Source organism: Parasteatoda tepidariorum, chromosome 9 (assembly GCF_043381705.1).
Source record: "Parasteatoda tepidariorum isolate YZ-2023 chromosome 9, CAS_Ptep_4.0, whole genome shotgun sequence".
Classification (NCBI taxonomy): Eukaryota; Metazoa; Arthropoda; class Arachnida; order Araneae; family Theridiidae; genus Parasteatoda; species Parasteatoda tepidariorum.
Genome location: NC_092212.1, coordinates 47,086,302 through 47,112,895, shown reverse-complemented (window position 1 = coordinate 47,112,895; position 26,594 = coordinate 47,086,302). Strand labels below are relative to the sequence as shown.

At 31.1% G+C, this 26,594-nt stretch overlaps 1 protein-coding gene across 1 annotated transcript in view; it reads right to left on the bottom strand.

Moving 5' to 3' along the window:
• Positions 1-25,276, bottom strand: part of LOC107445751 (Myosin 10A) — a 281,182-nt gene extending 255,906 nt beyond the window's left edge. Inside the window, exon 1 of the mRNA XM_071185451.1 lies at positions 25,030-25,276. The gene's annotated coding sequence lies outside the window, so the exon portion shown is untranslated. The remainder of the gene's footprint in view (positions 1-25,029) is intronic.
• Positions 25,277-26,594: the final 1,318 nt, after the last annotated feature.

Genomic DNA, 26,594 nt, shown 5'->3' with positions numbered 1-26,594 from the left:
TAATATTAATATTAATAAGAATGAGCACACGATGCTTGTAAATATAGAAATATTTTCTTAGAATACTACATTTGGAATTTAAACTTAGGGAAACTTGGAAAACTTGTTCGTTTCGAACCGTCTTTCTGCCCCCCCCCCGGGGGGGAAGCGTTTATTCGATAAACAAAACAATAATGAAGATAAACAAATTTATGAAGGGTCCGATTTTAAGATAAATTATTTTGTGAAGGGTCCGTTTTCATGAAAAGATATTTTGTGTTACCGGACCCAAATTTCTTCTAAACAGACCCCTGATATATAAATAATCCTATGGAAATTTTAAAAAAAAATATTAATTTTCTTTTTTAATTAGGGAAAAAAACGTATCTCATGAAACAAAAAGCAAATTAAGTATTATATTTGCACAAGCAAATGTCAATGGAGTACAATAGTAATGGATGGTTATACAGCACATCCACTGCGAGTTTGTCTTTGCATTTCTGCAAATGTATATACTTATATAGTTAGCAGCACAGAACTACCAACGGGGAGTCTTTAATACAAACATAACCTTTTAATGTATATGAGAATCCGTTACCTCTTCTAACTTTACCCACCTGATCACGTCGGAAATTGTAGGTCATTTAACAGAAAATTAAAAAAACATTTCAATTAAAGTTAGTTTTTGCAGCTCACTCACTCTCTCTCTCTCTCTCCTATCACTGCAACGGCTCGCTGATTTTCAGAATGTTCAGTTTCCGTTTAATGGAATAATGACCGTGCGCCATTTTGTTTTGATTAACTGATTACCATCTGCTCTCTGAGTGCGTTCTAATTCCTACCTGTCTATTGTTCAGTGCAACAAGGTTCCTCTTTTGTATTAAAAGCAAATTCGCAGAAATTATTTTGTAATTCGAGCCTTTTAAAGTTCAGAATAACTGATTCAGCTATCCGAAACGGTATTAATTTAGCTGTAGGTTTATGCTTATAATGGATGAGAGTTCCGTAGAAGAACATATTAAATGACATTTCGAAAACGCTTAAGGTTATGCAAGGAAGCATTATATTAGCCTCAACTTGAGTGCTTAACTAAATTAAACTTAACTTAAACTTAACTTGAAACTTAAAAAAGGAAATATCATTAATTTTAAATTATAGTATCTCGCTGAAAAGTTGTCTGGACTTTAAAATGGTCTAACAGCTAAATAATTTTAAAGATTGTTAACGCTTATAATAAAATCGCCAATCTGGTGAGATTTTTTTTAATTTGATTGAAAATGTCTCAATTTTCGTGCATTTTTATGCAGCATTGGAATATTTATTTAAACACTAAAAAATTATGCATTCCATTTTCACTGAAGTCTGACTTTTCTTGATATTGACATTTACGATATTTTCATAATAAGCTAAAAATGGGGGGAGGGGAAACTTAACCTCATAATTATGAATTATTAACATCTGTCATAAAAATGCATTCTATGCTCGATACATCGACCTGTTTCCTCTTTTATTTTATTTTATAACCGTCGTTGAACAGCCGACCCAATTTCATGGGTTTACGACTACTAATGTTCGACTCCGTAGCCTTGTAATTTTGAACCCAATCCAGAAGACAAGAGAATGGCCTGAATCGAGTATTGGGAGAAATTTGCCTTCGTGGAGGACTTTTTGATGGAGCTAAACCCGCATTTGCGTTACATGGAGAGAACCTCCCATGGTTAGCCTGACGGCAAGGGGAGTCTAACCCATGATCCGTCTACCACTGAGGATATTTCACGTCAGCACTGTGGTCGGTGCAAGCCGGATGTGAAATTCGTATCGACTGGGATTCGAACCCGGTTCGCCTCATTGGAAGGTCAACGCTCTATCCCCTGAGCCATCGCGGCTCACCTGTTTCCTTTTAACAAAAATAATCGTTATAACAAGGGATCGTTATATCGGGAGTGCTTGAAAAATACCATCAATTACTAAAAAAATTCTTCTCTCGCTTACCTGGGAAAGGAATCTCGGATGGAACGGTCGTCTTTTTTCTTTTATTCAAAAAGATATTTCAAACTTAATGTGCGTTATCAACCAACAACGAAATACTGGTTTAAATTATTTCTATGAAGCTTTTTCAAGATCAAATGACACATTTGTTCATTGGAAGCATTTAGTTTTGAAAACGAAAGACATATTTACACTTTTAAATTTATGCTCACTGGTAAAAATTGAATAAAATTTCAATCGTTGTATTGGAATGATCGATTCAATGCGGACGTTATAATGAGAGTTAAGATTATATTACGTCCATGAAATAGAATACGGAAATTATGTATTGGTTATTATAATGCAAACGAGAAGAGGCTGTACAAATGAGCATTGACTACAGCATACTATTCACAAAAACAAGTTATGCCATAAGACTACATAGTATTCGAAGAACAGCCTTTTAACTGTAATATTATTCTATTATTAAAAGTATATAATATACATGTACAATATACAAAATACATGAAATGTCATTTTTGAAACGAGTAGTAAAAGCAGATAAATATCAAAGTCACAATCAGATTGACATTTTAAATGTAAACAAATTAACGAACGGGAATTTTAAAAAAATGGAATAGAATTTCAGTCACTGTATTGGAACGAGCCGTTCAATGCGGACATTTTAAGGAGCGTTAAAATAACATGTAAGAAATAGAATACGGAATTGGTCTAAAATCTGTTTAATGAGCCATTTTGTTTTGAAAGCTAAAAACATGTTGACACTTTCAAATTGATATTAACGGGAAACAAAAAAATTGAATTAAATTTCTGTCACAATATTGAAATGAACGGTTCAATGCGGAAGCTCTAATGAGCTCTAAAATAACAGCTAAGGAATACAATACGGAATCGGTCATAATAGTAGAAATATCGTTGTAAGAGGAGGTTATACAAATAAGCGTTAACTGTAGCGTACTATTCACAAAAACGAGTCATACCATATCACTGTAGGCCAGCATCCATTTCGTGGCAAAAATTAGTATTTCGATAAAATTTGTTTCAAAATTTGGGGGTTTTTATGTGCAGGAAAATTGAATTCATAGTTGAAATTTTAAAATATACTAAAAATACCCAGAAAAACAAAATGGCGGCCGAAATATGGCGAGAAAAAATTAAAAAAATAATATAATACGTTTAAATAATTAATTATAGCAATGAAACTGTAATAATTTTCGTAATTTTATATTAAAAATGAAAAGCAAATTATATTTCCGAAGTAGTATTACAAAATAACGCAAATTACAAAATAACGCGAAAACATGAAAAGAAGTATATTTTTTGTTTTTCAGTATATTTAGTCCACCTTTGCAATACGGGCAAAATGGGGCAGATTTTTTCGAAAGAAGAAACAGCAAAGAAAAAAACAACAAAAAAGTTAAGCTAATTACCTTGTGGAACTTTTTGGAACTAAGTTTCGAAAGTCATTCAAACATTGTAAAATATCAAATGATAAGATATAAACTATAAGTTTGCCAAGAGTATTAGCAAATCCAACAAATTGAAAAATTGTACTATAATTTCAGACTTATTATTCTGATAAAAATGTAACAGTAAGGTGAAATTCCTATATATATATATATATTTCTGTAATAAAAATTTAAAAGTTACATTTAAAAAAATAATTTTTTAACATATTTTTCATTACATTGTACTCGCGTCGGTCCAAAAGAAAAAATTATAATATTTGGAATGATTATGAGTACTTAATTTGGGCTACATTAAAACTGCCTACACATATTTTAGTTGAAAATTTAATTTTTGACTTTTGGCCAAAGATCATGGTCTTCTGGTCCACAGTGCATATGAAGATAGTATTTAAAGAAAAATCTTTAAACTATTATTTAATTATTAAAAGCGATATAATATACGTGTATAATGTATAAAATATATAAAATGTCATTCTTGAAATGAGTAGTAAAGGCAGATAAATATCAAGGTCACAGTCGGATTGGCATTTTAAATGCAAACACATTTACCGCTGGTTGATTCGTCAAACGATGCAGTTTCGATCTATTAAATGGGACATAAATGTGAGACGTTCTAAAAAAACTAGTTTTCCAGATGACTACAGCAAGGACGCAGTTACGTTCAATGGCAAAATGCGTTGCCATCTGATGAGTCAAATTTTCTTCCGATTTCCCATCGCATTTACACAATATTTAAGTCGTCTGACACACAAGGACGGGGGCGGACAGTTCTTCGAACCATAAAGTCTTTTTCGCAGACGATCAAAAATAAAACTAGTCAATTTTTTTTATTTAAGTACGGGTACTTGACAACGGAAAAAACTTTCATGGTAATGAATTGATGCCAATCAATTATTTATCTGTAAAATAGCAAACTATGTCAAAATACTAGTAAATGTACCGAAAATAACTGTTCGAAAATAGAATTTTAACTCACTCAGAACACTGGTAAATGAACATTATAAATTAAATTCGAAATTATTAATTTCTATGTTAGTAAATTAATCACGAGAGCATTAGGTATAGTGAAAATATGGTTAAATTTAAAAACTAGTTATTTAAAAAAAAAAAAAGCTAAACTGTAACAAAGTCTTGAATATGTTCCATAAAAATTTAAATTCAGAATCTGGTAATTATAGGTGGTCGCAGGTCGACGTCAATTCTCAGAAAAAAGAAGGAAAAAAACGCTTTTGCAATTCGTTACAGTTTAGTTCTCTTTTTTTAATAGCTATTTATCTGTTTTACAAAAATCTTGTTACTATTTTTTCAACCTCTTTTAGATCATCGGGTATAGAAATATACCTTCCATTTTTAACTTATTGCTAAAAATTAAAATATCCACTTATCATTTCAATGACAAATTAAAATGCTGATAATTTAAAGAAAAGAAATGTTTAGATAATTTTTTTTTTCAAAGTTGCAAGCAAGCCAAAAAAAAAGACAAGGTAAATACTGTAGGTGCTACTAAAACCTTAACGAAACTGGATTCAAATGCACTTTAAATTGCATAACAAATGTTTCTTTATAATTTACATAAAAAGACTTATAAGCATGCACAAGATTTCGTAGTTTTCGTGACGAAACTACGATTTTGTTACTTGATAGAATTTTTCTGAATTTTCCTTTTTTGAAAGTAAACATTTTTGTTATATAACTTTTCAAAGGCGAAATCCACATTTAATGGCATTATAGTAAATCATTACATATCCTATTCAAAAAAATATATCACCAATCCTATTTTAACTTATAAACTATGCTCAAACAAAACATTCCTTCGTCAGCTAACTCATGGTGATTCATGATAAAATAGAAATTAAAAAAATACCGCTTTGTTTAAATATTAGATTTATTCAAATGTATTCAAAACTCTGATAATAACGGAAAAGAAAATCCGCCAATATTTTCGAATTCTGCACTTCTCACACATTAAGCTGTTAATATTGACTTAAATGATACAGCTGCTTTCTGCAAACAAAGCAACAAAGTTGGAAATCATGCCTACTTTTAAGACACACCATGATCAAACAAAGCTACAGAAGCCACTCCCACGACATTACGCCGGATGAACGTACGATAAACAAAGAAGAATAATCCTCAATAGCTATTTGAACAAATTATTGAATTTTCAAATAGAAGAAATTCGAGAAAAAACATATATATTTGAGTGAATTAAGCAGTGTTTCTAAACCTGGCGGATCGTACTGATCCGCCAGGTTCATAATTTTTTAGGTTCAGATTTTCATAATTTTTTAAAAAAAAAAATCAAGTTCTAATGAGAATATTTTTTATTAAGCAGGGAACAGATTTGTAAAACCCAAAAACGGAAGTAACAGAGACTTTTTATCAATGTAAAGCGAGAAAAATCAGATTACAAGATACATACGAACAATTCCATGAAATAAAGAAAAGAACCGACTTGAAACGGAGTGAATGTAAATTATCCGATCAACTTTGATTCACAATAATATCAAAAACAAGATTATGTTGCTTTTGCGCAACAGAAAATTTTCCATCTGTATGAAAAAAACCCAATAACACATAAAAATTAAAGTTTATATAAGTTCAATCTCTCGAGAACCGAGAGTGGTTATACTGTGCTACACACAAACAACATAACTAAATCAAAGAAACGAAACCAATCATTATCATAAACTAAATCTGATGCTGAGACAGAAGGGCGGAAAGAAAGTACGCCAAATAAAAGGTCGCTAGCATGACTGGAAGTCTTCTAACCAATATTTACCAGAAGATAAATTTTTATAAGGGCCTAAGAAAGAGGAAACTGTTGACAAACGCACGAGTCATTGACTATATTTGACATAAAGAACATCAAAACTGGAATCTGCTATACTGCACCTAATGTGAAAATACGCATTAATTAAAGCGTAAAAAAAACTCCACAATTGTCACATAAACTGCTCATGTATTGCATACACAAATACAAGCTATTTCAACATCATGTGCTGCCTATACAAGCAGATGTGACATCATGTGCTGCCCTATATAAACTGTTGCAACACAACATGTTGCCCATACAATCTGTTGTATATAAAAGTTGTTACACTTCCGTCTGTTGTCTATACAAGCTTTTGCAACACCGTATGCTGCCTATACAAGCTGTTACAGTACCATATGTTGTACGTACAAGCTGCTATATAAAGAAGTTGTTGCAACACTATATGCTGTCTATACGAGCTATTACAACACCATGTGTTACCTATATAAACTGTTATAACACCAAGTGCCACATATCAAGGCAGCAGCTATATAACGTGTTGCTTTTATGTTTCTTTTAAATTTTATTTCGTATAAAAATTAGATGGTGATTTTTTAATCCTCCTAATGTTCATTAATAAATTTAGAATTGCATACTATATATTTTACCCAATAACAATATAATTCAGTAACATATATTTTCCTCCCAGAAACTTAGGTTTCCTTCAAAAAACGAAATAGACTATAATTCTTTTACACGATAAAACCTTGAGATGCAAAATGCATAGCTATCCTCGGAGAATATTAAAAAGGTACTCATAGCCTTATCCATGTCGCAATTTCTCTTAGCTTTCTAATCAGCAACCCTTACACGTTATTACACTCAGGTGAAATATGTAACAAATAAATTGATGTAAAAGTAGTTTAACAAAGGCGCAAATGATTTTAAAAACAGAATGATATTGTGTGCCTTGATGACATCAAATTCTGCGTACCTTAAAGGTGAAGAACATAAGCTATGGGTGTTGAAACGGCTGTGGGAAGCTTCAATCGTGGGATGCCTTTATTGGGCAAGTTACGAAAACAACACCCAGACTTACTTTCGGTTAAATGCCCTACTAACATGACACCTTTACCTCTACCTCTAACCTTTGAACTTCTGAAATTTCGGCATCACTAATTAGACTTAGCATATTAAGCCTTTTTTTAACGAAAAGTGAATAAAAAACTTTGGAAGAATATTTCAGCTGTTCTTACATTACGATTGTAAAATTCTGCTTTCATATTTTCTACGAGAAAATGTTAAAGGTTATCTTTTAAATATTGAATTCCTTGAATTTTCCTCAAGCGACTATCAGACAAACTTTATTACAAACTCAGTATAACGAAATCGAATGGTGATATAAACGAGAAAATGTTAAAGGCTGTCTTTTAAACATTGAATTCCTTGAGTTTCCATCTAGCAACTATACGACAAACTTTATTATATACTCAGCATAACGAAATCGAATGGTGGTAAACTAATTCCAATCCAAAAATAAAAAGGTTGTTTCGAGAGATCTGTCACTGTTAACCGTCAGTTCGGGGATTAAAATTTGCGTTAAGATTAATGAAAATTTTATGCATATTTAAATAGATTTAGGCTTAAAATACTTTCATTGTAGAGAAACAAACTGGTTAAAAAATTGTTACGTTGTCACAACTTTGTATACGTTAAAATTATGCCAATAATCAACCGATCCGCGATAAAAACACCGAAATATTTTACAAGTCCTTCGAGAAAATCGCGTTGAGAATCAATGTCCTAGAACACTTTGTTTTCCTGAAGAAAATTAATCTTCAGAAAATCTGTACTTGTAAAATATATAGATTGATTTCTGTGATCTCCATAGGATTGTATATGGTACTGTGAACGATCAAAATTGGTGATTGTTGACTTCCGGTGATTGTTGACTATCACATAGTCGCTTTGGTGAATGTCCGAAATATATACTAGGTCTTGTTAAGTGCTACTGACTGACTGACTGGTATACCCTACACTGATGCTTTTTGAAGGTGCAACTGCCCGGTATACATTTGCCCGGTATCCCGAACACTGATATCTCTTCTAATTTATCCTCAGTCGATATTAAAATATTGAATAAATGTAATAATATTAATAGATTAATTAATATCAAATCGGATATAACAAATATTTCGGACATTAACCAAAGTGATTGTTGACATTCACTGGTGAAAGTCGACATTCTCTTGATTTCGGTCATTCACAATAACATTTATAAAATGTAAAGATTAAAACAAAAGGATTGTTGTTTGCTTGGCGAATTATTTAAAAATAATTTTCTTATCATTTGCAACCTTAATTTTGAACACGCGTTGTGGTCGATCCCACAAACAATATCTACAATTTGTTCTACAGGTTTTGGGAGAATGGTTTCACAGTTTATTAAAACAAAATATTTAAGCATAATTAATTTAACTGAAGAGAGAAACAGTATAATTCGCTTTCGAGATTTTTGGCATTTTAAAATGACTAAACATCTTTTTAATTCTTCCTTGTTCCGAATTGGTGACTTTCAAACTAATTTGTTTATTAATTATGACTAATTTCTTATATTTCCTCTTAATTCGCCACATATATGAATGAATTAAGACTTATGTTGTAACCCTCATATAGGTATAATATATAATGCCAAAAAATGGCCTTTTTACTTAGAAATATGTAACTTAAAAAATAATAAATGCGATAATATATTTTTAAAAAATTCAAATTAATGAAACACAAATTTTCTTGTTATTCATAAAAAAATACAAATTTTAAATTTAAGTTTTTACATATTGAAGGATATTTTTATTGGTGCAAATCTTCACTTTTTAGGTCATGAAACAAAATCCGCAAGACTCAAGTAATAAGATACTTATTTATCATAAAATTGTCAAAAAGGGTTGCTGTCAAAATTGTCAAAATTTTTACCTTTCAACTAATATTTCACCGGAATTAAAAATTCCGACTAACAAGAATAAAACCAATTATATCTTTACACCGACATATGCTCTGTGAGGGTATACAAATAAAAAAAAAATCATAAAATATTATTTCTTAAGTGATAAAATTGTATAAAATGCTGTCTAATTTATTAAATTCTAATTCTCATGATGTTAGCTATGCAAAATGCACTAAAATTATCAACTTTTCCTTGAATCCATCTGACTTATTGGTCGATTAATGATTCATATAATCTCAAAATTTGATACTTTTTCGCAGTGAATCAAAATACCATGTACGCTTTGGCTTGATTATCGATATCTTTCACAATAATGCAGAATTTCCTGAAACAAATCTTTTAAGCATATCCATGTATGACCCACTATGATGTATGACCCAGCCAAGTTCATGATGCTGCTTCTGGCATGTCTAGGAAAAACTCGCCATTGCCACACAGCTAGTTCAAACTTAATGAGAGTAGAAAATGACGAATGAGTTAAAGAGGCAGACGATTTCTAGATTCTTGACGATTCTTTAAAGAAGTCGCTGAGTACGAGGATATCCTCCAGCAAAAGCATTCTTTCAAGTTCAAAGAAATTCTTATTGAATTTAAGGAGAAAAAAATAGTATTTTACATTCGGGTTAATGTCGTTGAAAATTATATTCTTTATTTATGGTGTAAAAATAAATTTACAGTTAGTGAAACGAGATTAAATTTTCTAAAGAAGGAAATAGCTATTTTAAATAGAAATAACGTCTTTTTTTTTAATTCTTAAGAATAGCAAAAACTATTTATTTGTTGTAGAAAAAATTTCTCATATAAAGAATGATAAATATTAAAAAACAGCATTTTTATACCCAAATGTCTTTTTTTTTTGTTGTTAAAAAGTTTATGCACGGAAAGATATTTAAAAAATAATATTTTAAAAAAATTTTAAGTTTTAATTTCAGAACTCTCTGAGCTAAAACTATTAATGGAATTAAACTTTAAATAAAACTGGGAAACAATATGTAACTCTCCATAAAACGGAGCAAGCATTCTTAAAAATGGAAACGAAGAATTAATAATAATACGCAACTGAAGAAATTTTTTGTTCTATAAAAAACAACGTTTCAAGTTTAAAAACACAACTTGAAAAACATAATTTTTGAAATTTTTATTTTATTGTACCATACATTATTTATTGCTATTACTACATAGGTATAAAATTCTTTTCTTTTTCAATAGTTTAAAACCTGTGATTTTCATGAACTATTTCTTAGTTGTTTTACTTTGCAACTTTTTCAATAAATAAATAATAGAAAATTTAAATGCTATTTTTATTTTATTTTACTATACATTTTGAGAATTTGGAATTCTATCTAAAATACAATACTTTGAGTGTTTTATTTTTTTTAAATAGATAAAAATATAGTCATCTATTAGTTGAACAATAAAATTTCAAAAGTGTCACATTTTTAAATGTTTTCATGATCAAGTTTCTCTCAAGTTTTCCATTTTGTCACATTAAAAATTACAATCATTACAGTTACATAACTAAAACTGTATACCAAGGGTATTTGAAAAGAGATTCGTAAAATTAAATAAAATAAGAACATCCATACAATATTTTTTGTAAGTAGTTGCCTTTGAATAAACTAATGTCATAAATAAACGAACGAATTATTTTTATTTGCTTGAATAGTTATGAAAATATGACGAGAAAGTTTAAATGACACTAAAGAGTTAATTTTTTAACCACTGTTCCCACTCCTGCGACCTCATTTTCCAGATAGCGTTAATTATCTCAAAACTTATTATTAAACTATAAAAACTTATGTTTCGGAAGAATTGAAATGCTCTGACGACCACTTAAGCGTTTTTAACCGAATAGCGCAGAAACTGGATAACGGAGAGCCTTCTGTAAGTTGCAAAAAGATGGAAGAATTTTGATTTAGTAAAATAATTTTTGCATCTCATAAGTAGCATTTAACCTAATTAGTATATTACTTCATTAAAAACTTCACTTGCTTCAAATATATAAAAATTTAAAATAACAGTAGACATGTTTCAAGCGCACAATAACAAGCACCCATTTTCCAGATTGCACAGACTTGCCAGACGTGAATGAGAAGAAACAAAAGATATTTGAAACATATAACTTAAAGTTGCAAACGAAAAGAGAAAAAATCAGGGTAAATGATTCACCCCTCTCGCCACTATGATTTTTCTTGTTCATCTTTTTCTGTTAACAGCCCATTGCTGCTTTCTTAATTAAAAAGATATATAAATACATTTATATTTGAATAAATAAAAAACATACAAGAAAAAAAAATTAATCTAAGGGCCCCAAAAATTTGAATGGCCTAGGGTCCCTCGTACGCTTAATCCGGACCTGACCACGCTGTTGAAAGTTGAAAGGACTCCCGCAGCCAGATCATTAGACAAAAAGTTATTCATTAGTAAAAGTAAATCATTCAAGCTAATATTCCTTTATATTTCTTGTACTACTGTACACTTAACAACTAAAAAAAAACAATATCACTTTCTCAAAAACTAATTCGTTAAAATTGGTGGAACACTTTCCCAGTATCTATAAGTCTGTAACGATATTAACACGCTCATAAAAGTTGAAAGGACTCTGCCCCCCGCCTACCTGACCGACAGGCGTCCCTCATTACATGCAGTCTCCTTTCGAAAAAGAAATGAAAACAATAAAAATATTCTTTTTCTTTTGACATGCTTCATTGCGTATATGCTGAGGATATGACGCATGCGCCCACTCTCCACCCTCTACTGGATACACAGGATGAATGATTCGGAAAGAAAACGAGGAGAGTATTGAATAAAATAAAAAAATTATTTTGTATGTTTTAAGATGGACAATATTTGAAATTCAGATTTACTTTTATCCACTATTACTTCAACTTTGCTTACATGATTTTGTAATTGAATTTTCCAGATGGAATTAAGAGGACGCTACACCGTGGGAGAAACTCTTCGTGGCAAATTCTTTTACACCTACATAAGCAATTTTTAAATTGAAAGTTGAGGAGAAAATGAGAAACCTAGAACACTTAAGTGAGAGGATTTGAATGATTTCGAAGCTGGAGAACATAGAATTAAACAAAAAATTACTCGATATGTTTTAAAGTGGACAACAGTTTATTTTATTTCATAACAGCCGACCCAATTTTGAGTTTACGACTGCTAATGTTCAACTTCGCAGCCTTGTAATTTTGAACCCAATACAGAAGACAAGAGAACTCCTGGATCAAGTCTTGTATGAAATTTAGTTTCATGGAGGACTTCTTGATGGAATTAACCAGCATTTGCGTTACATGGAAAGGAAAACCGCGAAAAACTCCCACAGTTAGACTGACTGCAAGGGGACTCTAACCCATGATTCGCCTCCTACTGAGGATACTTTTACGTCAGCACTGTGGTCGGTGCGAGCCGGGATTCGAACCCAGTTCATCTCATTGGGAGGTAAGAGCTCTATCCTCTGAGCATCCACAGCTCAGTGGTGAATATTTTATTTTATTTTATTTTATTTTATAACCGTCGTTGAACAGCCGACCCAATTTTATGGGTTTACGACTACTAATGTTTAACTCCGTAGCCTTGTAATTTTGAACCCAATACAGAAGACACTGGAACTCCTGGATCGAGTATTGGTGGAAATTTGTCTTCGTGGAGGACTTTTTGATGGAAGTAACCCGCATTTGCATTGCATGGAGAGGAAGACTACGAGGACCTCCCATGGTTAGCCTGGCTGCAAGGGGACTCTAACCGTCTACCACTGAGGATATTTCACGTCAGCACTGTGGTCGGTGCAAGCCGGATGTGGAATTCTTATCGACTGGGATTCGAACCCGGTTCGCCTCATTGGAAGGCGAACGCTCTATCCCCTGAGCCATCGCGCTCAGTGCACAATATTTGAAATTCTGATTTACCTTCATACACTATTACTTGAACTTTCTCTTATATAATTTTGAAATTGAATTTCCAGGGAGAATTATGAGGAGCTAGCTATAGCAAGGGAGAAACTCTTCATGACAAATTCTCTTACGCATACATTAAATGTGAAGTTTACTGAAAAGTGGGTGTAGGTAAGTCTAGAATACTTAGTGTCAAATCACTTTCAGTGGCAAAGTAGTATTAACAATACTAAAAAGTTTTTCTCGCCGCAATTTTCGCGAAAAATATAAATAATTTTTAAAATGGTGATAAATGCAGTATGAATTAGTTTTTGGCGACTAAAGCCATAAAAAGATATTTAAAAAAATTGAAACATATTCATTGTAAAATAATAATAATTTAAAATAAGGTTACCAGAAGGTTTCAAAGATTCCAATGTCATCCAGATATGATTAGAAATAATTAAAATAAGAAAAATATCAAAAGTGCACCCAAACTTTTAACTCAATATTGGCATGCCGATGTCTTGTATACCGGTTTGTATACCGCTGTCTTTTGGCACTAAACTGCATATGTCAATGTTAAAATATGTTACGATGTGAATTTCGAGTTTTTTCTTCTTCTCGGTTTGCTATTGTTGCGTGTTGATATTTTTTCCTAGATTTTTAACGTAAATGAAAACTTTAGGAAAAACATGAGTGGAAGTTTGATTTCCAACAGAACATTTTTGAAGAAAAAAAATCCTCGCCAGCTCTATATATTCGGTCGCCAAAGGCTAGAAAAATTCCACGTCCTGAGTTAATGAAATATACTATTTAATACTATTATAAATAATATTTAAATATATAATATTTAAATAATAAATATAATAATATAATATTTATATAATATAAATATATAATATTAAAATATATAATATTTAAAATATACTATTTAATGCTTCTATTTATACTAAAATATATAAGCAAATACAGATGATTTATCAAAATTATAAAGAAATCTAAACCAAAATGTTATCTATTAAAACATCTACAAGTATTATGACGTTCTATTTATGGGGGATATTAATCGAAATTCTGGGTGCGAACTTGAACAGGGCCAAAATCATGTGTAATTTTTTACTCATGCTATTTTATAATATTGTTTACGTACATAAAACAATAGCAACTAAAAGATTTCAACGCCAAAGCAATTTAGAAAACATACTTACATAAATCTAACAAAAACATACCGATACTTATTGAAAACTTGAAATAATTGTATAGAAAACACTAAAAAAAATTATTCTTACATTTAAATTTGGAATAAAGTCCTTCAAAAGTTCTTAAAACAATAAAAAAAAAACCGAGGGAAAAGTTTTAATGACTGACAACCAAAACAATTTCGACTCGAGTTCAAAGACAGGAATACCAAAAAACAAAATAATAATAAAAAAGCACAACAAACAAATTGTTTGCCAAAATTATACTTGAGAAAGGAAGGAAGAAAGAAAAAAAAAAAATATGCTTTCACTTTACAATGAGCACGCTAATAGAGGACCGAAAGCATTTTCCTCGCTAAAATGCTAAAGAATAACAAAAATGAAAAAGAATAAAAATGAAAGGGGTCATGGATGATAATGAAAAAAAATTAAGAAAAGATGGGTAAAGAAGTCAAAAAAGGAAACGAAAAACGCAGCAAAATCAACGGCTGGGTGAACATTTCACATCCGAAACGATTGCTGAGACGGTCCCTGGGACCTTGAAGATGGTAGAGGAAACAGACGCGATTTACCTCGCTGATAAATTGCAAAGATCTTGGCGATGCATTTTGCAAATGCGTGGTGAACATTATGAAGCGTATTATTTTGCAAATGCATTCAAATGAATGCATGTATTGTTAAGACCACTACCGATGCCTGAAACTACTCGTATTGCTTTGTATATGAGACTATAAGACGTGTTGTATATGCCCAGGCGTAATTCCGAAATCAGGTGAACGAAAGTAGTCACTTAGGTGAATGTCAGCATTCTACAGAGAGTGTCGAAATTCACATTGTCACTTTGGTGCTGTTCCAAAATATTTGTTACATTTCGGACAAATATTTCGAACGCGTATGAACACGTTAATATCTCATTAAGATGGATTACGAAAAATATCAGTGATAGGATTCCAGGGTCAATTCTCATTGCTTTGTATACATATAAGACGTGTTGCATATGCTCAGGCTAAGTCCGAAATCTGGTGAACGAAAGTAGTCACTTAGGTGAATGTCAGCATTCTACGGAGAATGTCGAAATTCGCATAGTCACTTTGGTGAAGGTCCGAAATATTTGTTACATTTCGGACAAATCTTTCGAATGTATATGGATACGTTAATATCTCATTAGGATGGATTACGAAAAATATCAGTGATAGGATTCTTGGGCTAATTCTCATTGCTTTGTATACACATAAGACGTGTCGTATATGCCCTGGCGTAAGTCCAAAATCAGGTGAATGAAAACATTCGACGGAGAATAGCAAAATTTGCATAGTCACTTGGTGAATGATCGACATATTTGTTACAATTGATTTGATATTAATTTATTTGATGTTATCCCATTAGGGTGGATTAGAGAAAATACCAGTTATCGAATACCTGGCCCAACCTACATTGCTTTGTATGCATATAAGACGTGCATATGCTCAGACGTAATTCCGAAATCTGGTGAATGTTAGCATTCTACCGAGAGTATCAAAATTCACATAGTCACTTCGATGAATGTCAGCATTCGACTGAGAGTATAGAAATTCGCATAGTTACTTTGGTGAATGTCAGCAGTCGACGGAGAGTATCAAAATTGGTGTAGTCATTTGGTGAATGTCCGAAATATTTGTCACAACTGATTTGATATTAATTTATTTGATGTTAAAAATATCCCATTAGAGTGGATTAGAGAAAATACCAGTGATAGAATACCTGGCCCAACCTACATTGCTTTGTATGCATATAAGACGTGCATATGCTCAGACGTAATTCCGAAATCTGGTGAATGTTAGCATTCTACGGAGAGTATCAAAATTCACATAGTCACTTTGGTGAATGTCAGCAGTCGACGGAGAGTATAGAAATTTGCATAGTCACTTAGTGAGTGTCCAAAATATTTGTCACAACTGATTTGATATTAATTTATTTGATGTTAATAATATCCCATTAGGATGGATTAGAGAAAATACCAGTGATAGAATACCTGGCCTAACCTATATTGCTTTGTATGTATATAAGACTTTCATATGCTTACATGCAAGCCCGAAATCTGGTGAACGTCAGCAGCCTAAGGAGTTAATCGAAATTTTATTTGATGTTATTGATATACGATTAGAATAGATTAGAACATTAATGAGAGGAATACCAGACAATGGTCCTTAACCTTAAAATAAACGTCAGAGTTGGTCAAGACAATGGTTTACGCATTCCTGCTGAGCTATTTCAGTTAATCTGGTTATTATTATTGATGGCTACGTCCTCTGGTAAATATGACAAAAAAATAAGCACATTAATCACATTGCCCGATATTTTCTACACTTTTATTTAATATTCTGGACCATTGCCAGATAAACACTAAGTAATGATCTATAATAAACAGTTCGTACATTTACCAAAATGTGACTAAAATTACAATATGTGAATGCGCATATTTAACGGAGAAGATTATCAACGTGATAATGAACAAAATTATTTGTTTCAACGTTGATCATCGAATGCATTTAATCACGACATCTTTTGTCAGAGGGAAATAATTATATTTAAGAAGTATTTCTACTAAGAAGAACATTCTCTAATTTAGGACATTTTTTTTTTCAATGTCCACTTGGAGAATGACCTCATACAGGCATCTGAAAGGCAGTTTTGTTGGACACTCTTTAAGGGGCACCGTATTAGGTGGGCCCACGTAGTTCCCACTGTAAGGACAGATAGTACAGAGAAGGAAAGAACATTGATGCCTTGTCCGGGATTTGAATCTAGAACCTTTCTGATGCAAGGCCAGTTCAAGTTCCTGGAAACTCCGCTTGATAACAGCATAAAACATCGTATTGCCCTCTTAGTAGTGTTATTCAAACAATCTCTCTTAAAAAAATTTTAATAAGTAGCTTATCATTTAATTGCTTACAAGTGCATCAATTTTGCAACAAAGAAACGTTACCGATGCTAAACTGTTGAGATATTTTAAAAAGACCATCAAAATTTAGAAGCCATCCACAAATGTCGCACTTGGAGAAGGAAGAGTATAAAAAGATGTGACAGCATATATTTTTGTTAAAATAAGAACCTTTTAAGTTAGTAGATTGAATATTATATTATTTGTCATTATATTTTCTTGCCAAAATAAGTACACTATAATCATTATTATTTTTGTTCTCAAAAATGTCACTAACACCCAAAATTCGTAAATAAAATTTGAAACATGATCTGAAATAGGGCTTTGTTTCTGAATTGCTAGTGCTGCCTTCATAACTGCACTACCTTCATAACTGCACTAACTTCATAACTGCACTAACTTCATAACTGCACTAACTTCATAACTGCACTAACTTCATAACTGCACTAACTTCATAACTGCACTAACTTCATAACTGCACTAACTTCATAACTGCACTAACTTCATAACTGCACTAACTTCATAACTGCACTAACTTCATAACTGCACTAACTTCATAACTGCACTAACTTCATAACTGCACTAACTTCATAACTGCACTAACTTCATAACTGCACTAACTTCATAACTGCACTAACTTCATAACTGCACTAACTTCATAACTGCACTAACTTCATAACTGCACTAACTTCATAACTGCACTAACTTCATAACTGCACTAACTTCATAACTGCACTAACTTCATAACTGCACTAACTTCATAACTGCACTAACTTCATAACTGCACTAACTTCATAACTGCACTAACTTCATAACTGCACTAACTTCATAACTGCACTAACTTCATAACTGCACTAACTTCATAACTGCACTAACTTCATAACTGCACTAACTTCATAACTGCACTAACTTCATAACTGCACTAACTTCATAACTGCACTAACTTCATAACTGCACTAACTTCATAACTGCACTAACTTCATAACTGCACTAACTTCATAACTGCACTAACTTCATAACTGCACTAACTTCATAACTGCACTAACTTCATAACTGCACTAACTTCATAACTGCACTAACTTCATAACTGCACTAACTTCATAACTGCACTAACTTCATAACTGCACTAACTTCATAACTGCACTAACTTCATAACTGCACTAACTTCATAACTGCACTAACTTCATAACTGCACTAACTTCATAACTGCACTAACTTCATAACTGCACTAACTTCATAACTGCACTAACTTCATAACTGCACTAACTTCATAACTGCACTAACTTCATAACTGCACTAACTTCATAACTGCACTAACTTCATAACTGCACTAACTTCATAACTGCACTAACTTCATAACTGCACTAACTTCATAACTGCACTAACTTCATAACTGCACTAACTTCATAACTGCACTAACTTCATAACTGCACTAACTTCATAACTGCACTAACTTCATAACTGCACTAACTTCATAACTGCACTAACTTCATAACTGCACTAACTTCATAACTGCACTAACTTCATAACTGCACTAACTTCATAACTGCACTAACTTCATAACTGCACTAACTTCATAACTGCACTAACTTCATAACTGCACTAACTTCATAACTGCACTAACTTCATAACTGCACTAACTTCATAACTGCACTAACTTCATAACTGCACTAACTTCATAACNAATCAATATTAGTACAAAAAATATAAAAATTACTCACATTTGCATGCTGTAGGCGTAATTCCGAAATCAGGTGAACGAAAGTAGTCACTTAGGTGAATGTCAGCATTCTACGGAGAATGTCGAAATTCGCATAGTCTGGTGAATGTCCAAAATATTTGTTATATTTCGGACAAATCTTTCGAACGTGTATGAACACGTTAATATCTCATTAGGATGGATTACGAAAAATATCAGTGATAGGATTCCAGGGTCAATTCTCATTGCTTTGTATACATATAAGGCGTGTTGCATATGCTCAGGCTAAGTCCGAAATCTGGTGAACGAAAGTAGTCACTTATGTGAATGAAAGCATTCTACGGAAAGTATCAAAATTCACATAGTCACTTTCGTGAATGTCAGCAGTCGACGGAGAGTATCAAAATTCGCATAGTCACTTTGGTGAATGTCCGAAATATTTGTTACAACTGATTTGATATTAATTTATTTGATGTTAATAATATCCCATTAGGGTGGATTAGAGAAAATACCAGTGATAGAATACCTGGCCCATCCTATATTGCTTTATAGGCATATGAGACATACATATGCTTACATGCAAGCTCAAAATCTGGTGAACGTCAGCCGCCCAAGGAGTAAATCGAAATTTAATTTTATGTTATTGATATATGATTAGAATAGATTAGAGCAACATTAATGAGAGGAATACCGGACAATTGTCCTTAACCTTAAAATAAACGTCAGTGTTTGGAATATCAGTCAATGGTTTACACATTCCTGCTTAACTATTTCAATTAATCTGGTTATTATTATTGATAGCCACGTCCTCTGGTCAATATGACAAAAAAATAAGGACATTAATCACATTATCCGATATTTTCTACACTTATATTTAATATTCTGGACCATTGCCCGATAAACACTAAGCAATGATCTATGATAAATAGTTCGGACATTTACCACAAAACTAGTTGTGAATGCACATATTTAACGGCGAAGATCATCAACGCGATAATGAACAAAATTATTTGTTTCAACGTATATCACCGAATGCATTTAATCACGACATCTTCTTTTGTCTGAGAGAAATAATTATATTTAAGAAGTATTTCTTTTAAGAAGTACATTCTCTAATTTGGGAAATTTTTTTTCCAATGTTCACCTGGAGAACGACCTCGTACAGATATCTGAAAGGCAGTTTTGTTGGACACTCTTTAAAAGACACCATATTAAGTGTGCCCACGTAGTTCCCACTGTAAGGACAGATAGTACTGAGAAGGAAAGAACATCGATGCCTTGTCCGGGATTTGAATCTAGAACCTTTCTGGTGCAAGGCCAGTTCCCTGACCCCTACACAGGCCGGTCGGCCTAATTTAGGACATTCGCAGTTACATTTTTGTAGAGTGAGTGAGCCTCTGTAATGTAATTCTCTGAGAGCAATATTTTCACTCCTTGAATTTTTGCCATGGGGCAATAAAATTATAAGTCCTCCCATTTCAAAAGTAGCATATTTACATTAAATTGTCTCTTAGTATTATTTCCAGATAAGTACTTAATAAGTTCCTGGAAACTCCGCTTGATAACAGCATAAAACATCGTATTGCCCTCTTAGTAGTGTTATACAAACAATCTCTCATAAGAAAATTGAATAAGTAGCTTATCATTTAATTGCTTACAAGCGCATAAATTTTGAAAAAAAAAATTGACCGATGTGAAACTGTTGAGATATTTTTAAAAGACCATCAAAACTTAGAAGTCATCCACAAATTTCACACTTGAAGTATATAAAAAGATGTGACAGCATGTATTTTTGTCAAAATAAGAACCTTTTTAAGTTAGCAGATTATTATATTATTTGTCTATATATTTTCTTGCCAAAATAAGTACACTATAATCATTATTTTTGTTCTCAAAAATGTCATTAACGCCCGAAATTCACAAATAAAATTTGAAATATGATCTAAAATAGGGCTTTGTTTCTGAATTGCTAGTACTGCCTTCATAACTGTACTAACTTCATGATCTTACAAACGAGAATATTTAGGAAAATTCAAACACTGCTTTCTTAACAATCTCCAAAATTTTCTCTATTAGTTTTAAAATAATAAATTCATATAGATTAATTTTACAAAACCTTAATTTTTTATTATTATTAAACCTTATAGATTAATTTTAAAATAGGTGTTTAACACTAGAAAGACTGAAATACCTATATTGCCCAAAAGCAGTCAAAATAACTGCATTGTGAAAGAATAACTAATGTATAAAAAAAAAATTAAAACTAATTTTTAATATTTTTGATATTATTTTCAATTATATAACAAGTTATTAGTAAATATCAACAATAAAAATAATTATAAAGTCACTAAATTCTAAGAAATTGTGTCATTATATGCATCATTGTTTTTCTAATTGAAATTAAAAAGCAGTCAAAATGACTTCCTTGGGCAATTTAGTGTTAAGAAAAACAGGCTTAGAATTTATTTTTTCTGAAATGAAAAATTGTTTGTGGCAAGCCGTGCATAATAATCCATGATAACATTGCCAGTATATTAGAAGCATTGCTGGTAAACAAAAAATATTTCATTTTTCTAATTAAAATTTATGTATGAAATGGACGAAAACTTCAGAAAAATTTGAAGATCCAAAGAAATATTCCAAAGAAAAAAAGTATTTTGAAAGTTTGAGATTCTAGATAATTCTAAATTATAAATAAAATAAACAAAAATCTACAAAAATATAGATATATTTTGAAAGTCTGAGAATATCGATAATTCAAAAATATATATGAAATCGGCACAAAAATAATCTACAAAGAAGCCTTACAAAAAATATTTTGAAAGTATGAGAATATTGATAGTTCTAAACAGATTTAACGCTAAAGCAATAATAAAATTAATGCTTTTATTTTCAAAAACACACGAGAAAAAACGAAATAAACTTTAAACGAATCTTTAATTCTCTATCTAGTGAAACTAGAATGACTCACCAAACGTCATGCGTTGTAAATAAATGACCTCACTGTGATGTCATAATTTTAAAAAGGTAAGTGATCTTTTAAGGTAAAGTAGAAGGGAGGAAAAATAAAAATTTATATTCCCCACATCCCTTTTGAAACAGGAAAATGAAATAACCATGACCTGAAATTTCAAGGTAAGTTTTTCGTATATTTCTGAATGCGGAAGATATTTCCAGTAATCACTGTTAACAATTGAAAAGTTTAGTGGAAGATGATGTTAAGTTACATTTTTAGAGAATTTCAGAAAATGAACATTAGTAACGTCAATAAGCTGCGGAAAAAAATGAAAAAGCTAAAAGGGAAGAATGTAATGCGATACTTTTAAGGAATTTCTGAAAATCGGCTATTGAAAGGTCAACAAGCTGGTTTAAAAATGGAAATGTTTATTAAGAGATCGTGCTAAGTGATATTTTCAAGGAATTTAAAAAAAAATTTGAGAATTATAAACGTAAACTGTTTTAAAAATTGAAAAAGCTTAAAAAGGAAAAACGTGTAAACTGATACTTTTAGCAAATTTCAGAAAATTAGCTATATTAACGTCAAGAAGCTGGTATAAAAATGGAAATGTTTATTTGAGAGAACATGCTAAAGGATATTTTTAGTAAATAAAAAAAAAAATTAAAAACTGAGCAATAGAAACGTTAACTAACCGTTTTAAAAATTTAAAATCTTAATGGAGGAAAATGATAAGTGATATTTTTATAGAATTTCAATGAGCTAATATTTAATATTTTATATTTTAACCGTCGTTGAACAGTCGACCCAATTTTATGGGTTTACGACTACTAATGTTAAACTCCGTAGGCTTGCAATTTTAAACCCAACGCGGAAGACAAGGGAACTCCTGGATCGAGTATTGGAGGAAATTTGCCTTCATGGAGGACTTTTTGATGGAGCTAACACGCTTTTGCGCTACATGGAGAAGAAGACCACGAGAACCTCCCACGGTTAGCTGGACGGCAAGCGACTCTGACCCATGATCCATCTACCACTGAGGATATTTCACATCAGCACTGTGGTCGGTGCAAGCCGGATGTGGAATTCGTATCGACTGGGATTCGAACCTGGTTCGCTTCATTAGAAGGCGAATGCTCTATCCCCTGAGCCATCGCGCAGCTCAATGAGCCAATAAAAGAAACACCAGCAAGCTACGTAAAAATAAAAAAGTTTAGTGGAAAAACGCGTAAATCCATAGTTTTAGGGAATTTCGTAAAATGAGCTCTAAAAAATCAACAAGATGTCTTAAAATTTGAAAAACTTAATGGGAGAATGTATATAGGACTACACTGAGCAGACTTAAGACATTACGTTCTTAAACTCACAATTGTAAATTCAACGATACGTAAAATAAAAAAGAATAATTTTGAGGTTTGCTTTTTTTTTCATTTATTTATTTCAGCTGGTTGAATGAAAGTTTTGGTTGACCTGTGAAACTTGCGTAGGTTCTCAAATATGTAACATCTCAAAATTATTGACTGACATTCAAGGTTACTATAATTTCAATTTTTTAAGAGGAAAAAATGTTCATTTTACATTTCCTTCCATAACTAATTGGGTCAATTTTTTTCAACATATTTTACACTTAGGAAACTGAATGAAAACTGAATGAAAATGAACTGAAAATTAATCAAAAACTGAATGAAACAGAACGAAAGAAGCGCACATCATGCACTCATTAAGGTTACAATTTACTAGATTCTTTTGACTAGAGTTCTATTTCAGCACATTTAAGACTTTAAATCATTTTAAACGATAAACAAATGTGCAAAGCAATTTAGGTCTGATGGATAAAAAATTATTTCATCGCTTTTCAAAACATTAAAGTAATCACATTAGAGCAATATATGGAGAAATAATTCATATACAATTGTGCTACTTTTAAAAAATTTTAGTCAAATTAAAAATATTATTAGCTAAATAAAATCTAAAAAGACTTAACTAAATTATAAGCAAACTTAGCTTATAAAAATATTTTGATTTATATTAGATGACTAAAATAAGGTTATTTATAATTTTTTTAAAAAATACTTTGGATAAATATATATTTTTTAATCAAAATATCACAAAGTTTTTAAAATAAAATTTTGTTAAAAAACTTTTTTTGAAAAAACGTGTTCTTTTTAATTCAGAAAAAAAAAAAAATTTCGGTTGTGTAATTCTAATCCTTTCTAAACTTTATTGCTCCAAGTTCTTTATCGAATCACTTATGCGCAGGGCGTTTCAAAGCTCATGTATATAAGTTTGTGTGGATCCAATGTTTTGAAAATATATAATTTTGTAAAAAATATTCAGTTTCATAATGTTGAAATACAAGTACTAGTGAGAAATATAATCTATCCAATGAAAGGAGAAAAAAAATCAAGAACTTAGTTACGAAAAAAAAGCACTCAAATCATGTCGTTTCTAAATAAATAAAAAAAATAAATAAATAAAAAATTTTAAAAAAAATTAATTCTGCTCGTACACAACCTGCACGTTTGTTAACTCATTACAAACTCCAGACCAAAATACAAATAAACAATTATTGATTTATTGAACGTATACAATGTATTATTTATCACATTGTGTAACGAAAATCAAAATTTTTGCTATATGTGAAACATCGAATTTAATAAAATACGAAATAGATAAAACATTAAACTAATCAAGTGCAGTTAAATTTCTATTCACAAGAATTTTCCTTAATATTCTATTAAGAATTTTCAAAGGAAAATCGAACGGTAAATATCCATACTGGGACCTGGCTAATCCTTATAGCATTTAATACTTTTAGTTCACCTAAAATATTCTATAAATTGCTGAGAAAAAGAAAAAAAAGCAATTCTTATTGACCATTTTCTAAATATCAAATCTAAGATATTTGATTGAACATTCTATTTTCATTTTCTAAGTTAGAATATAAATAACGAATCCTTTAAACAATTCAGTATGATATTTACATAATTATTTATTTATATATGTATGCGTTTTGATAAGAATATGACACATTATTTCAATGAAAAACAAATCTTAAGAATGGCCAATGCTTTAACACCTGTTTCAATATTTCCAAGTATACCACCCGCATAAATTCTTATTTACAAAATAGGCCATCTTACTTTTAACAAAGCCGACATAAACAATTACTTACCTTACATATTAAACGCTGCACACTTTTAAAATAAAAATCCACTCAAGTTTAACAGGGTAGCACCACGATTTTGTACAATTCCAATATGATTATCACCTAAGACACACCAAAACAGCTACACACATGCGCGCACCATACATATCACAACAAATATTTACACCTCAAAAAAATTTACACAGAGCGTAAATCCAAACAACTGGTCCTGCAGAAGAATCGAGCCGCGATTCAGAAACCATTTGGGAGAAAATAAGTTTGTTAACGTCAACAGGTTGAATTTGCAAAAGAATGTTATTTAAGAAGAGTTGCTATTGGCTTCCGAGGTAGAAAGACAGGTGAGTTGAGAGAGAAGGTTTTTGATTGGTTGTAAAGACGCGCAGGTATGCGTTTGCCGAAGCCTAAGGGTTTTTTGTAGAAGAGCAAAAGGTAATGATGAAGATGTTGGAAATATTTTGTTGTAAGAAGATGCTGTAGATGAAAGTTAGTAAAACTCGAAGATATTTGAGATTTAACATATTTAAGTAGTCTCCATTGGACAAAAATACAAAATATATACAGTTTTATTCAAAGAATAGAGATTATCAAGTATATTCTAAATGAAAATTGCATTATTATAAATAACACTGCATGAAATGCATGCCGGATGTATCCAAATCACTTCCTCGTTTGAAACTTTATATTATATTAAATTTATGCGTATTATGTAAATTAAGTATTTATATATCCAACAAAAATATCTTTGTTTCAATTAAAATTACAGTTATTTATCTTTAAAGATTTGTTCTGGATTCGATTCAATTTTGATAAATATTCGCATATTTATTATAAGAAATAGAAAATGTTTTTTTTTTCTAATAGTACGTAAAGTTCTGAAATGCATCTGAATTGTGAAAAACTGTGTTAGTGAATTAATTACTGCTCTTAAGTTCTACTCTAAAATTTTTCTGTACGTTCAAATTTAGCTTTATTTATCAATTTCAAGACAGGATTTCTTTTTATTACTTTTTCTTATTTAAAAATTATTTGTTTAAAAAAAAGTGCTTTGTGTAACAGATGGAAGTATACTGTGAGCATTTTTTTCCCCTGACAAAAATATTTTTCCTCAAAAATACAAATATTATTTAAAATTATAAAATCAGAACTGCAATTTTTATTGCATGCTTTATATTTCAATTAAAATATAAATACATAAAACATTCATAAACTGTATCGACTTTTTACATTAAAAGAAATTTAGGAAAATTTATGAATATGTTTTATACGCCCTTAAATTTTCAAAAAATAATGAATTTTTTTTTTCAGCACAACATCCATATCTACGTCTGAAAAAAAAAGGTTAAAGTGTTTTCAAATATAAAATCTTTATTCCTTTAACGGGAAAACTATTTTAGTTTAGTTCTTACTCGTGGGTTCGAACCACTCCCCGTGTAGTAAATGGTGACTGATGCACGCTAAATCTGTCGAGTCGCAAAAGTCCTCCATGTTCCCATGACAAATCATCACCTCTGGGGATACTGGATTGGAGATCGATCGTTCTCTGATTCAGGTCAAAATTACGATCTGTGGAT